The 12,756-nt window shown below is 28.8% G+C and overlaps 1 pseudogene; it reads left to right on the plus strand.

Annotated features, from left to right (window-relative positions):
• Positions 1-4,264: 4,264 nt before the first annotated feature.
• Positions 4,265-10,890, plus strand: LOC112095652 (annotated as a pseudogene).
• Positions 10,891-12,756: the final 1,866 nt, after the last annotated feature.

Consider the following 12,756-nt stretch of genomic DNA (forward strand, 5'->3'; position numbering starts at 1 on the left):
GATTTCCTCATGAACATTTCTTCTAACTTGGCCCACAAACCAGCTGCAGATCTTTCTTTGGATACTTCTCTCAAGACTTCATCAGAGAGATGCAAGATAATGGTGCTATGAGCTTTATTGTTTATAATCCTCTGATCTGCACCAAAGCTTGAAGAACCTTCTGCCTTCTCTTTCTTGGCCATCGTATCTTCTGTATCATCAAGGGCACTGTCAAGCCCCTGTTGAATGAGAATTGCTCTCATCTTCAGACTCCAGAGATAGAAATCATTATCTCCATTGAACTTTTCAAGATCAACTCTGGTGCTCGCCATCTTTGAGTCTGATTCCAACCAACACCAAGCTCTGATACCAGTTTGTTATGGCAAACGTGCTTAGACCAAACTTCTTTGAGTCTTAGAACTAAGCAACTCAAGACACCAGAAATGATAAATGCAAGATTAGATACGAAACCACAAGAAAACACAGAGCAAAATCAAGAACTCTCAAACAAGCCAAGAATCTAACGTGGTTCAGCTCCACAAAGGAACCTACATCCACGGCTGCAAATGCCAGCAATGGGCAGAGAATTTATTTGATCAAGAATGGCTGGTTACAAAGATTTCACAATGCTTATTACAAGCTCTCAAAGCTAAACTTTTCTCTCTTGTAATACAGCAGTCGTATCTCTCTCTCTCTCTCTCTCTCTCTCTCTGTAATGAGCTTCAGAAAACAGCATATATGTATTGCTTTTTCACACGTGTGTTTCCACTAATTGACTAACTGCTTAATCAATATTTGGATCCCACTAAATCCAGCTCATCAGCCAGCTCAGCAAACTTATAACAGATTATAACTAACTATTTGGCTTCACATTAACGTATTAAAAAAAACTAAAAAAATCTTAATATATTTGTTTCTGTATCTATTTTTCATTTTTTACATGTTAGAATTATTTGAATTTTAAGTTATATCGTATGAAAATACTATTTTATCTTTAAAAGTTAGATCCAACAACTATAAAAGTAATTACATGTGTTTTTAAGGTAATTTTAATAAATACATAAAATAATTGGGTAATTAGCATAAACTATAGAAATTAAACAAGTATTTACTATTTATGAGCTATAGCATTAAAAGGGGAGATTGCTAGGATCCCTCTATATACTATTTACTCCTTATTACTTTCGTAATACTCAATAACTCCTGGTACCATAATTTTACATAATTATCTTTATTTTTAAATACGTTTTTATTCATATTGATTATAAATTTAATAAATCATATAAATTAAAATTAAAACAAAAGGATTTAAATACTAAAAATAAGAAACATAGGTTTCGATGTCAATTAAAAAAATTAAAAATAAGATATTTTTCTTATACTTTTTGTTCTTTTGTAAGCATCTTTTTCTTATAATAACTATTATTTTATGTTCACAAGATTAAATATCAAGCAAATAACTTATTTTTCCCTCTTAATTTTTTTATGCCAAAGAAATTTTTAGATATTATGAAAACAATAAGAAAATAAATTGTATATATTAATTTCAGTAAGTGAAAAACTGACAATCTCTTTATTCAAAAACCAAGCAGTATGCCAATTAGGAATAGTGCATCGTAAAGCACAATAAATCAAGCTTAGAAAAAATGTCAATAAGTTCATCAACAAAAGGAGAACAATGCGTCACCTCTTATTCTTATAGTTAGTTTTTTATTGCAAAGAGGGATTAATAATTAAGATTGATATTTGCTAAAGTATTTTCATTGATTCATGCTTGCTGTGACAGCAAGTGCATCAATGAAACTGTATGCAAACGTGTGCTCACCAAGTTAACAAACTAACAAATAAAATCTGACCATTCAAGATACAGGCCCTAAATCTAGCCATCACTGATGCTCTGATTTTGCACAATAATCGGGGACAAATACTCCTCTTCAAACAGTGAGCTTGACACACTTTCTTCACTCACAAGCTGTGGCTGATGCTTGTCCCAGTTAGTTCCATTGCGTTGGGCCTGTTTTGTCATATGGCTGGTGGGGTGGTGATGGCCTGCTTGCTTGATCAAAAATGGGCTGCAATCTTTTCAACATTTATTTCAATATTTATTATGCAGTAAAATTTTGAGTGGACCTATTGGCACCCCCTTTTACTCTCATAAAACCCTCTTTTAAATACACCCACTAAAATATTTATTGAATTGCATTTGCTGCTAGTGACTTCCATTTTAATTCAACAAATGTCCTCGTACACTTATTTCTTAGTAATTTCGGTATAAGATAATGAAAAAAGAATAAAAGAAATTCTTTTCATGGAAGGAAAGATTGATGAATGCTAATCCAATTTTCTTTTTTACACTCCCAATGTGATGATTCTACATGCTTCTATCTGAAGACAGAAATCAATAACAAACTCAGGAGAATAAATTATTATGACAGTAGAAGAAAGCAAGCCTTCCCTAATTTTAAAATTATTAAGTAAAAATTTAGTCCAACAAAAACCATTAATTTAAGGATAAAAATAAAATTGCAAAAAATCTTTTCACTATAACATAATTGTTCTCTAGTTAACAAAAACAAAAACTCCAGTGGGGTTAGAGGAAGAGGGATAAACTGTGAATTTAGTTAAGGATTAAAACGTAAATTAATGATATATGAGTTTTATAGGAATTTTCTAGGGGTGTTAAATAGCTCCACTCTAAAATCTTTTCTTCGAAGAATCACTTGACCGATCATTATCTTCACACTTTTTGCACCCGTTTGAAAACATATTAAAGCCCCTTTTCTAAATGTATTGCAATAGATATAGTAGTTTTCTGGTTTGGGATCTTAAAATGTAGGAAAGTCTGGGAAAGCTTTAAAACCATAAAGTTTAAGAGGTTTAAAACTTAAAACGCTTAAAATGCATAGTTTATATATTTTCCCAGACTTTTCTGCACTTTAAAATTTCGGATTTGAACATTTCTAGCAATTAAATATATACATAAATTACACTACTTTTAACAACGCCCACCTAATTCTATAAATAACCTTGTATTTTATTTCTCAAGAAATCTTGTTAGAACAATTTTTTTTTTATAACAAAACTATTTCGTCACATTAAATTTGCAACACATGAGTTGTAAGAATGATCACTTTCAATTTTCTTCAACCTTTTGAACAACTGTTTGCTTTACAAAATTCATAACATTTATTTATTTATTTTTATTATTTATTATTATTATTATTATTATTACTATTTTACCTTTCTTCTATCATTCTTTTAATATAAAAAGAATACCAGGATATAGCTAATAAAAGGGTTTAACTAAGTTAGGGATAGCTTCAAAAATCATATGTTGATTGATAAGAACGAGAGAGGTTTATTTTAAAATATATAACATTTTAAACTTAATTAGCGCTAGAATTGTAAATTTCAAAAAGTGGGTTTTATGAGAATTTTGTTCCCCTCTTTTCTTTTTTCAAAAGGAAAAACAAATATTAATGAGTAAAGTTATTACAAACATAATAATTCTCAATTTTTGAATTATAAATGAAATTAATAATAGCCCTTGCTATAATTAGCTAACATTTTTACACGTCCATAAGCAATGTGTCATCATCTGTTTGCTTAAACTTGCATCTAATTGACTAATTCTGTGAAAACCTTTAACATAATGAATGACATGGTACAACCACTAGAGCTTGCCCCAGTGGTTAGATCTATTCCCTCACAAGTGTGAAGAAAGTGGTTCGAACTCCCACAAATTATTATAGAGATTTAATTTAAATTTTTTTTTTGAAAATTTAAGTGAAGACAGTCTTTCTCCCAGGAGTAGAGTTGAGTAAAGACAGTCTTTCTCCCAAAAATAGAGTTGATAAAGGGTTAAAATATCGGCGATGCTATATAAGATTTGATGTAAACTGATTTATGATTGTAAATCTCATGACCAATAATCTCATAAAAAAAAGAATGAAAATTTGATGTAAACTAGTTTCAGTAATTGTATATTGTAAATATCATGAGAAATAGTCTCGTAAAAAAAAATGAATGACATGGAACGACAAGATTATTTCGTTTTGAACAAATTTAGTATGAAATCAATTCGGTTAATTTTAAGTGTAAATCAGGATATTCTTTTAGCCACGCTGAATAATCAAAAGCTTTTTATGATTTCCTAATTAATAAGGGAACGCAAAAACTTGCCTAGCTATATAAATCGTAGTGAGTGATCCTGGTTTCCATGTGCCTCTTCCTTCATTCCAATTTATTTATTCTAAACATACATGGCAGTTAAAATACAAGTAAAATGGGAATCAAAAGCAAGCAGAGATGCCTTTGTTTGGCCTCGATCCTTTTAGGAGCTTGGATTCCAGCAGCATGCGTCTCGTACTCTTCAGGATGCTTCAGGTTGCGAGAGTCACGAGCAATGGATGGCTCGCTGTGGATGCGTATACAATGACAACATTGAGAAGGAGAAGCGATCCAACATTTTCAAACAAAACGTTGCACGTATAGAAGCTTTCAACAACAAGGCTAATAATGAGAAACCTTACAAGCTGGCCGTCAATGTATTTGCTGATCTTACTAATGAATAGTTTAAAGTATCGAGAGAAACAGATTCAGGGGCCACATGTGTTCCGAACAAACAGGTCCACTCATCTATGAAAATGTCACCACTCTGTCTTCCACTAGGGACTGAAGAAAGAAAGGTGCCGTCACACCCGTCAAGGATCAACAATAATGCGGTGATTAATTTATTACTTTTATGTTGCGTTTACTTTCTGAATTAAGAAATTAGAATCCGGAATCAGAATTATTGATAATATTTACTTTGCAAAATAGAGTCGGGAATTGGATCGGAATCGTGGAGGCCACCACAGTTTGAGAATAAAGAATGGGAGACTCATTCCTAATGGGAGGTAGTAATGAGTCTCCCATTTTCAGGACTGATTATTTTGTCCTCTCCTAAAATTAAAAATACCTATATTGTCATCATCTATAATTAATTAATAAATTAATATATTATTAACAATAATTATTAAGAATTATAATTTTTGATAAATAATCACAATAATTAATATACTTTATTATAATTAATTAATATACTATTATAATAATTACTAATATAATTATTTTAATTAATTCATATATATTATTAACAATAACATATTAATAATTATAGCTTTTGAATAAATAATCACAATAAATATATTTTTATAATAATAATTAATATAATTATTATAATTAATTAATTAAAATTTTTACTTTTATTATTATTATTAATTAGTTAATATACTATTATAATAATTATTAATATATTAATAATTATAGTTTTTGAATAAATAATCACAATAATTAATATATTTTTGTAATAATAATTAATATAATTATTATAATTAAGTAGTATATTATTATAATTAATTAATTAAAATTTTACATTTATTAATTTATTTATTAATATATTATTGACAATAATTATTAATGATAATATTTTTGAATAAATAATCCGTATAATTAAAATATAAAATAATAATTATGACAATAATTCATTAAGTAGTTTTTAATAATTTGTTACAATCTAACTCATTCCGATTCCGATTCTAAGATAAAATAAACACATTAATGGGCTTCCAGCCCATTTCGATTTCAATTCCATTAAGTCAAGTAAACAATTTATTTTGATTCTCATTTCTCATTTCCATTTCAGCTCATTCCAATTCCAACTAATTCCAATTACTGACAAGTAAACGTAGCATTAATTCATTAATCTTAATTTCATGATTAAGTAATAATTATCAATTATATGCTTGGAGAGGCAAGTTTGAGTGGCCTTCAGTCCCTTTGTTTGACTTTGTTTGACTAATCGATTACGTTGAACTCTTGGGAGGTTGGCGGTTAAAAATTATAGTTGGATCCCCATTCTCTTTATGTGTATAAAATTGTACTTAGGTCTAGAATTTGTAAAATCTTGATTTGAACTAAAATAGAGATTTTACCTAGTGTAAAATAATTTACATCAGTGTAGAGACTTTTGATCATAATTAGCATAAATCCAAACCTATGGACTTGAGCAAGTGCACATGACAATATGTAAATAGTTATATAGAAATGTTTGAATTTAATATTTGGACTTTGTTAAAGTTTGGAAAAACTATTAAGTCGTATGATTTAATAATGTAATGATATTATATTATTAAACTATTTGGCTTAATAATTTTCTTAAATTTTAATGAAGTTTGAGATCCTAAACTAAATTAGTACTCTATAATTATATATCTAACTACTCCTGGTAGCCTATTGATTAAAATGTGTGTATAACTATAGGATGTAGCTGGGCATTTTCGGCGGTGGCAGAAATTGAAGGCATTAATCAGCTAACAGCTGGTTAACTTGTCTCTCTATCTAAACAAGAGTTAATGGATTGTGATGTTAAGGGTGAAACGAAGGCTGCAACGGTGGTTTAATGGACAATGCACATTCCAATTCATTCAAAACCAAAAAAAAAAAAAAAAAAAAAACCAAAGGGACAACAACTGAAACAAACTATTCTTACAAGATAGTTGATGGAAAATGCAACACTAAAGCGGAAGCAAACAATGCACCCAAGATTAATGGATACGAGGATGTATCAGCCAACAGCAAAACGGCACTAATGAAGGTTGTTGCCAATCAACGGGTTTCGGTCGCCATTGATGTCGGGGGCTTTGCGTTTCAGTTCTATTCTAGTGGCGTGTTTACAGGAGCCTGTAGCATTGATTTAGACCATGGCAGCGCGCTGGCTTTAGAGTTTTGGGGCCTTGAAGCGAATTTTTTTTATGAAGCATCTTTTTATTTTCTAATTTTTATTCTTAAAAAAAATATAAAATATATCAAAGTTAATTCCATATTTAGTTTTTGAATTTCAACAATAATTAAGAAGATCTTAAAAATTTTTAAAAATAAATGATAAATTTGACTAATATATAACATAAAATCTATAAAATTAAAGAGGCCAATCGCGGGGCCACACAATAAATAAACTATAAAACTTAATAAGCTATTATAAAGTTGTAGAGAATTGCGATGCCCAAGCATAAAATTTGTATAAAATAAGTAAATTTGCATCTTAATTTATTATTATTATTTTTTGGATTTTTAGTTGGAGATGACTAGGGCCATCCTAGAATTATATACATTCCTATTTGAAATAAAATTTTAAAATGTCTAACACTATTCAAATAGAAATGTGAATTTGAATTTTATTTATTTTAAAATAAAATTACAGATGCGGTTATTTGAATCTATCAAAATACTCATTAAGTCATTGTACTCATTTATTTAATAAATCTTCTACTAAGATTTAAAATTTGATATTTTACTTTATAAACCCACTTTAATACCAAATATGCCCTCATATAATTAAATTAATTTTGAAACTATTTACTAAATAAACTCACCAAACTATTTACACAGCCATTGATAAGAAATACTAACACAATGAGGAAAAAAAAATCCAATTGCAGCCAACCAATTTATTTTAAAAGTTTCGGCTCCATTTAATTGAAAACAATTTGATTAAAAAAAAAAGCAATCAAATTAAATAGATTCAATTGCAAAAATTAATAAATTATTCTTAAATTTACTGCTCTGTTTAATCTTTCAGTTGTCCTTTATCAGTTTCCTTGCCTAAATAAGATATAAATTCACAAGTTGAAATTTATAGTCTTATAAATTAAATTCCACTGCTAATCCATCTTTATTAGCAATCTACTTGGGAGCCTATGATTTGCATTATAGTTTGTCTTCAAAGGCTGACATGATCCGGGATGGCATGACTTGAATATTTGTTTTTGGGTTTTTTTGGTTAGAGTGTAAGTTAAACACAGTGCACCTAATTTTGGTTTCATCATTTCCAATTTATCATTGCAGTTAAGAAAGATTGAGTACAAATCATAGTAGGTTAATGGAATTAGAAGTGTGCTAGTGCTACACATGCTAAATTTTTTATTTCTAAAAATTATCTCAGATGATGTGGCATTCATTAATTAGTTGATGTGATAATACAATTAATTCACTTAAATCTTTTAAAGAATTATCAACTACTTTATAAATGACACATCATTTGAGATAAAATTTAGGATAAAAAATATAGAATGTCTACAATTACTCGTGTGTATATAGATGAATGTAAAGAGCAAAATAAAATTAATTTTATTCTATAATGTTTCTTATAATAGTAATTTAAGTCATGCGCATTTTAGTAACAAAATTATTTTTAATAAAGAGGATGTGGAGTGTATTTTTAATGAGTTTAAATATTGTCACTCTAAATTTACAATAAGTGGTGATATTTGACCCCCGTCTCCCATCAAATTTATCTCATCAACCTCCATTTTTCAATTAATATTATTTACTTCAGAATTGTCCTTATTGAAAAATAAAAATAATTTAAGAATAAGTATTTTTTCACTTATCTCTCAAGCTCTCAATTGTTTAACTTTTCATATGTCACATCTCTCTCATCTTTGTTTAACTCTTAATCAAATCCCAAGTTGAAATTGAACAAAATCATAGATTCTCACAAAAATCAAAACCAATATCATCAATAACAATAAAAACCACCACTTGTTCATAAAATTTAACAAAATTTAAAAATGAAACTCATCATATGTTGGTAGAGGTGATGGATTGATGATGATGATGATAGGTAGTGGTGGTGGTGATGATGATGAACTCGTTGTTGATGAAGTGGTGGGATTGATGGTTATGCACCTAGGATGCATTTACTTCTAGAAAATTGAAATGGGTTAAAATCGAAATAGATTCGGAATGGACTAGAATCAGAATAAAAAATGAGAATCAGAATACTTTTAGAAAGATAATTAAGGTTTTTGATCAATTGTGTGCATATAGTGATTTATTTATTTATTTTTTGTCCTTTTACATAATTGTTTTTAAGGATATTTAAGTAAGAAAATATTAAATTAAAATATGAGTTTAGAGGGTATTTTTGTTGATTTAAATAGTCGCACCCTTCAATTTATTGTATGACTTTTCATAATTACCCTTATCTAATTAAAAAATGGACAAAACTGCAATGCAACTGTTTCACGGTACACAGTTTTGCCTTTTATCAGTTGACCTCCCTAATTTTTTTATTTATAAATTTATGATAATTTATTTTTTTTCATTCTCTTTTTCTCTCCTGCATCTTCTGATATCCTGTTCCCTTTTTCTCCACTTAGATAATTAATCAATCATTAGTGATCAACTCCTTTCAAATTAAAATATCATTAACTAATCAATTACCTCAGTTATTTTTCACTTTACAACCAAGATAAAATGCAGCAATTTGATTTGAATATTTGATGGCAATTGTGAGGCCATGACAATTGAATAAGTTAAAATAACAAATCAAATCTATTAGTTACAAGTGATTGATGTCATGTTGGTTTAGATTTATGAATGAAGTTTAAATTTTGTTATTTTTGAGTAACTAATAACTTTGAAATTCAATTATATTGTACTTATTTTTTATTTAAAGTCCAGTCCACATATATTTTAAAATGGCAACCAAAATGTAAGGAAAAAAAATGAAATACACAGTTTTATAATTATTTATTTAATATTTTATTTTAGTAATATCATGCTAGTTTTATTTAAAACTAATTTATTAATTGAATTTTAATGTGAAGTCATTAATTATCTCACTCCTTAAATTAAAAAAAGAGAGTTAGATATTAATATTTAATTTTATGTCAAAAGTTTTAACTTGAGACAGCCTACCCATTTATTAGTTATTTAAATTATTAATATATTTAAAACAATATGAATTTATATGTAAAAATTTTAAAACATTTAATTTTTTAAAATTTCAGTATACAACAGGGAGTTTAGGGTTAATTACCAACCTATATCGTCCTAACGTTCAATCTCTCTCTCTCTCTCTCTCTCTCTCTCTCTCTCTATATATATATATATATATATATATATATATATATATATATATATATATATATATATAACGGGGACGCGCTAAAATGATCACCGACTCTCAGCTTCCTTTATATACACAACTCTCTTGTTTATGTACGCAACTCTCTTTTGAATTTCAATGAAAATGGTGCTGAGGGAAAATTGAAAATCGAAATCAAGAAAATAGAGAAGCAAAAAGCGAGAATGGTTACTTTCTCAAAACGACGACAAGGTCTTTTCAAAAAGGGAAATTATCATTTGTATACACTTAGTTTATTCTATTATCAAAAATACTACAACACTTTGAGGGTGTATCAATCGTCCACTCTAAGTTGATAAAATGTATCAGCTGACCACCAAATCGTTAGTTGCCGTTTAAGTATGATGACGTCAGAATGGTAATTTGGTCTTTTCATATGATACAAGTGATAATTTAAGGGTATTCAAGTGATAAAAAGAGAATTTAAGAGTATACAAGTGATAATTTTCAAGGGTAAAATCGTCAATTCATTGTAACTCCGTTAACTTTCAAACGGTAACTAACGGTTTGGTGGTCGGCTGATACATTTTGTCAACTAAGGGTGGACGGTGGACGATTGATACATCCTCAAAGTGTTGTAGTATTTTTGATAAAAGAGCAAATATAGGGTATATGAATGATAATTTTCCTTTCAAAAAAGCCGAAGAGTACGCTAACATCACTGGCTCTCAGATCACTGTTCTTGTTTTCTCATCGGCCGGCAACCCGTACGTTCATGGGTCACCTTCATTTGATGCCGTTATTGACAAATTCTTGAGCGTTAACGGCGGTGCAAGTAGCAGTGGCTAAGTGGGTGTCCATCACAATGAAGCCGATGTGTGCCGCGAATTCTTGATGGTTTTGGAGGACAAGATGAAACGGTGTCGGAGTGCGGAGGATTTGTCGGCGGTGAAGGCGGAGTTGGAGGAAGTGAGAGTGAAGGTTTTGCAGAGACTTAAGCATATTGAAGAAGACGAATTCGTCACTTCTTTGCTCAATTGTTGATTCAATTTTGATGATGGACATTAATTAAATTAGGGTTTGATTTTGCTTCGATCAACTGATAGTTGATCAAGATTCGATTTTTTTTTTATTTTTTTCCGTTGGGTATATATAGTTTACATTAGGAGATTTTTAGGGTTTACAAAATGATTTTTTTTTTTTTTGCTTACAAATTGCAAAATACCAAAACTTTTCACAAGCACTGGCTCACAATTATGGCAGCAGTAATGTCTTTTGCTTATTATCGGCCTTGGGCATCTTCGTAGCCAAAACCCGCAAGTGAAAGAAACAAATAACAAGCCATTTATTATTAGAATTATTTTTGAGGTAAAAGAAATTTAAGTTTTGAACTTAAAGTACAAACATATTATTTTAATTTATTAGTTTTATATATGGGCAAAACTACTTTGCAACAGAGGTTTGTTAGCCCTTTTTTTGTCTTTTTCTTAAGGTCAACTATAATGAAATCCTGTAATTTGTTATGAAAATAAAAAAACTAAAAACTTTTAAATTTTCATATATTAGTCCCACACCTATAAATTTTCAGTTGCATTAATGCTTCTGGAAGCCACAAATTTCAGGACAAAAACTCAATTAAATTTATTTAAGTGTGCAATTAAATTTACTCCTTTTATTTTAGGATAAAAACTCAATAAAAAATACAAAACTCATTGCTCAAACAAACAAAAATGATTTTACAAATTCATAAACCTACACTTTATTATTATTAGTAAATTAAAATATTTTTACTACATAATTAAATAATTTAGTATGTTAATTAAATATTATGTTATAAAAAAAATAAAACATTACCTACATAGAATATCAAATTAAATTTATTTTCGTATTATGTGTATTCCATCTGCTTGACATATAAAATCTCTTGTTTGAAAAAAAATAGATATGGGGTTTGAACCTTGCTCACATGGGTGAAAGGAAATTGGTTGCCGTGTTAAATTAAAAAGAATCATATGTATATTTATCATCAATTATGGTTAGTAAATAATTTACATAGTTTAACTATGTAATAAATTAGTTAATTTATTAATTAATAAGTAAATATATTAATTTAAATAGATATTAATAAATGTAAGAATAAATCATTTAATTGAAAACCTAGTTCAATAAAGTAAAAAAAAATAAAAATATTGTGGACTTATATGTCATAATTATAAAATTTTTAATTTTTCTTATCTTACATGAACAACAAGGGCTTTTAATGTTAATGGCCCAATAATAACATCTAGCCATTATACAACTCTCACTTTAAATCCAACAATGGATTTGAAAAAGACAAAAGAATGGGGTACCAAACCCCATGGGTATAGTAGCTGGACCCTTAAAAAATTATTGTTTTATTTTATTCTCTTTCTACCTCCCCTCTCTATCTTTTATAAAATATAAGATAAGTTTTCTTCTTAGATTGGGAGACGAGAGTGTGGAATCATCCTAGTGTTTACTTGCAAAAATTGAATAAAGGAATAGTAATGAGTTTTAAGAACCTGGATTTTGGTCCACAATTTTGTGGCGGTGGTGAATATTTGTGGGCCGACCCAGTATTATGTGGTCAGCCCAACCATTTGTATCAGGCTATCCATTTTTTAACATGAACTTCAACCCCTTCGGTTTCACATAGGATCCTTATTGATTTTTTTTTTCCTTATCAAAACAGGTGATTTATTATTATTATTATTAATTCAACAGCTAAATGTGGTTATTGTTTGGTAAAGAATCTTATCACTAACAATCTAATGTTATGTAGTGACCACAACCAAACTTCTAATTTCTAACTAAGTAAAGTGAAATGATTGGCCATGACCATG

The sequence above is a fragment of the Citrus clementina genome, unplaced genomic scaffold (genome assembly GCF_000493195.1).
Source record: "Citrus clementina cultivar Clemenules unplaced genomic scaffold, Citrus_clementina_v1.0 scaffold_1, whole genome shotgun sequence".
Classification (NCBI taxonomy): Eukaryota; Viridiplantae; Streptophyta; class Magnoliopsida; order Sapindales; family Rutaceae; genus Citrus; species Citrus x clementina.